General features: G+C 44.0%; 1 pseudogene; it reads left to right on the top strand.

Annotated features, from left to right (window-relative positions):
- LOC112071956 (plexin-A1-like) overlaps positions 1-4,278 on the top strand; it is a 152,655-nt pseudogene that overhangs the window by 36,709 nt on the left and 111,668 nt on the right.

The following is a 4,278-nucleotide window of genomic DNA, read 5'->3' as shown; positions in this document are numbered from 1 at the left end:
GGCCTCATTTGCCATGTTTCTCTCTATAACCAGCCAAATTCAAGACAGATGAGAGGAAAAGGAATGAAAAAAGCCTCCAGAAGGAAAAGTTTGTTGGTGTGAAATGAAGGCTTGTCGTTTTCGGAGTGGGCAGAGGGATGACCTATTCTGTGTGTGTGTGATGGGGCTGGTTCTGAGGGGTGCTGACAGAATGACCCATACATCACAGTATTGTGCTCTGATAGCACATTCCATTTTGGCGCAAATGACACAGATGGAGCAACTCGAGGTAGGCCTGCCTAGCTATGCCACTGCCCTGGTGTGAAATGAAATATCAGAGGCACAATTAGATTAGTGTGTTTCTATAGTCTCCTCCCTCGCTCTCCTCTCTCGCTCCCGCCTTCCTGTGGCTGATTAAGATGRGCTCCGTTGTGACCTAAATGAGAGAGGCTCATTTGTGGGGTTATTTATTTGTAATAAATCCCTCCCTGAGATGAATAGTAGTATCCGCTGCTGCTGCCTGCCTGTAGCAGTAAATACGGGCTGTAATAGATCTTAGTAAGACAAAGGACTGGCGAGGAAGCTAAGATCTTCCTTCCTATTATTTGCTTTATAAAACTCAATAATTGAAATGGTCAATTTAAATATGATCTTTCCCTGTATCACTAGGCCTACTAATTAAACTATCTGCTCCGGCGTTTAGGTCTAAACGTTAAACAGTTTGTGTGACTGCCTCATTGTATTGTTTAGTCAGATTTGTTCAGGGGGAATGTAATGACAGATATTTGCTGTTATTGCCTCTGTGGTTACTTGGTATAATAATGACATCAGAACTATTATATCAGAGGCACTGACATCTTCGTTTTTTTCTGTTTTTGCTTGTACACATAATACAAAATACATGTTCCGTCTGCCTATACTTATACTGTACAGTATACTATTGAATGTAAAATCGCCATTGGACTCCCACACCAATACCCAGCACATTCAAATCAAATCAAATTGTATTTGTCACATACACATGGTTAGCAGATGTTAATGCGAGTGTAGCGAAATGCTTGTGCTTCTAGTTCCGACAAAAATGACAATGCCACACACAACCCACAGCATGCACAACACAGAGTCTCCATCAACAGTAAATGGTTTGTTTGCATATTGGTGTGGAAGAACTTGACTGGCATGCAACATCGGCACTCTATCCCACCAGCATCAAACCACCCCATTGAAACACACACACACACCACACACACACACACACACACACACACACACACACAAAAAGTAATGGATGCACGCACACACACATGTACAGACGAACACAAGGAAGCACACAACACACACACAGAGGCCAATAATAGCCTAATATGCTGGTGTCCAGTCGGTTGCGTTTGAGAGTGCAGGCCTTGGGGTGATTGAGACCAGACAGAACGGCTGTCTGTCACGCTACTCGCTGCACAGAACACACAGTGTTAGAGACAAGGACAAATCTGATCAAATCTGTTTTTTAGAAAAGACAACAGTGTGCCAGTTTGTCATGGTGTATGTCAACAAATACTACATTCACAGCTGAACACTCATCCACTCCCTCTGTAAACTCTTAATTGTTCTATGATGTTAACCATGTGGATTGTTTCTGTGTGTTTCCAGGTGAGCCGTGTTCCAGTGGGAGAGCTGTGAGCAGTACTCCTCCTCGCAGCGCCTGTCTGGGGTCAGGAGATCCCCACTGTGGCTGGTGTGTCCTCCACAATGTGTAAGTACTGTATGACCACACCGAGCTGCTCTGACGCTGCGTACCTGACATTACTATATGTCCTCAACTCCATACTATCAAGTCACCTGAAGAACCAAAACTCCCTCTCTGTCAGGTTGTTCCAGGAAGGATCGTTGTGAGAGGGCTCGATGAGCCTCAGCGTTTTGCCTCCCGAGTGGAGCAGTTGTGTCAAACTCAGTGTCCAGCCTAGAAATATCTCTGTCACCATGTCCGAAGTGCAGGTAAATCACCTGACAATAAATCATGTGTGTGCGTGCCGCGTGTGCTTCTGTGTGTGGTGTGTGTATGTGTGTGTTAATGTGTGTGTGTGTGTGTGGTGTGTGGTGTGTGTGTGTGTGTGTCGTGGTGTGTGTGTGTGTGTGTGTGTGTGTGTGTGTGTGTGTGTGTGTGTGTGTGTGTGGTGTGTTGTGTGTGTGTGTGTGTATGTGGTTCTCACATTGACGTGTCCCTCACACTCTCCTCTCTCTCTGTATCCCTAGCTGGTGCTGCAGGCCCAGAATGTGCCTAACCTTTCAGCAGGGTCAACTGCTCTTTGAGGATTACACTGAGACAGAGGGACGCATCTTTGGGGACGCATCTACTGCCTGTCCCTTCCACACAGAGAGATCGCCCCCATCACACGCAACCAGGGTGAGACATTATCCACTGCATCCTCATGCTGCTATTTGCTAGTAATATAACCAGTTACACTTTGTGTGAACAGCATTGGATTATTTGTATGTGTGTAGATTGTGTTGTACTAATGTACTGTCACTCTTTCTTGGAAGAAACGTACTTGAAGCTGTTAGGCTGGGTCCGGATAGAACCAAACAGGTTCTATGCTTGCTTCATATATGACACCTCCAAAGGTTCTATATAAACTCTTTTGTAGAGTCTTTGATCAGACCCCAGGAGTTCTTCTTCACTGAACCACAACTGGTTCCATATAGAACCTTAGGTTCCATATAGGGTTCTATATGGAACCAATTTCAGTTATATATAGACCTTTAGCTTGCTATATATGAAGCAAGCCTTGAACCATTTTGGTTCTATCCAGAACCTTCTTTCTAAGAGTGTACCATATTTAACTAGAGTTGAAGTCGAAGTTACATACACTTAGGTTGAAGTCATTAAAACTCGTTTTCAACCACTCCACACATTTCTTTGTTAACAAACTATAGTTTTGGCAAGTCGGTTAGGACATCTACTTTGTGCATGACACAAGTAATTTTTCCAACAATTGTTTACAGACAGATTATTTCACTTATAATTCACTGTATCACAATTCCAGTAGGTCAGAAGTTTACATACACTAAGCTGACTGTGCCTTTAAACAGCTTGGAAAATTCCAGAAAATGATGTCATGGCTTTAGAAGCTTCTGATAGGCTAATTGACATTAATTTGAGTCAATTGGAGGTGTACCTGTGGATGTATTTCAAGGCCTACCTTCAAACTCAGTGCCTCTGCTGACATCATGGGAAAATCAAAAGGAAATCAGCCAAGACCTCAGAAAAAGAATTCTAGACCTCCACAAGTCTGTTCATCATTGGGAGCAATTTCCAAACACCTGAAGGTACCACGTTCATCTGTACAAACAATAGTACGCAAGTATTAACACCATGGGACCACGCACTGTCATACCGCTCAGGAAGGAGACGCGTTCTGCCTCCTAGAGATGAACGTACTTTGGTGCGAAAGTGAAAATCAATCCAGAACAACAGCAAAGGACTAGGGACGATGCTGGAGGAAACCGGTACAAAGTATCTACATCCACAGTAAAACGATTCCTATATCGACATAACCTGAAAGGCCGCTCAGCAAGGAAGAAGCCACTGCTCCAAAACCGCCATAAAAAAGCCAGACTACGGTTTGCAACTGCACATGGGACAAAAGATCATACTTTTTGGAGAAATGTCCTCTGTCTGATGAAACAAAAATAGAACTGTTTGGCCTTAATGACCATCGTTATGTTTGGAGGAAAAAGGGGGAGGCTTGCAAGCCGAAGAACACCATCCCAACCGTGAAGCACGGGGTTGGCAGCATCATGTTGTGGGGTACTTTGCTGCAGGAGGGACTGGTGCACTTCACAAGATAAGATGGCATCATGAGCATGGAAAATGATGTGGATATATTGAAGCAACATCTCAAGGCATCAGTCAGGAAGTTAAAGCTTGGTCGCAAATGGGTCTTCCAGATGGACAATGACCCAAGCTATACTTCCAAAGTTGTGGCAAAATGGCTTAAGGACAACAAAGTCAAGGTATTGGAGTGGCCATCACAAAGCCCTGACCTCAATCCTATTGAACATTTGAACTGAAAAAGCATGTGTGAGCAAGGAGGCCTACAACCTGACTCAGTTACACAGCTCTGTCAGGAGGAAGGGCCAAATTCACCCAACTTATTGTGGGAAGCTTGTGGAAGGCTACCGAACGTTTGACCCAAGTTTATTTATTTATTTATAAATTTTCTCCCCTTTTCTCCCCAATTTCGTGGTATCCAATCGCTAGTAATTACTATCTTGTCTCATCGCTCAACTCCCGTACGGGCT

Source organism: Salvelinus sp. IW2-2015, unplaced genomic scaffold, assembly GCF_002910315.2.
Source record: "Salvelinus sp. IW2-2015 unplaced genomic scaffold, ASM291031v2 Un_scaffold1784, whole genome shotgun sequence".
Lineage (NCBI taxonomy): Eukaryota > Metazoa > Chordata > Actinopteri > Salmoniformes > Salmonidae > Salvelinus > Salvelinus sp. IW2-2015.
Note: the sequence above shows the minus strand (reverse complement) of the source record. Positions and strands in the feature narration are given on the sequence as shown.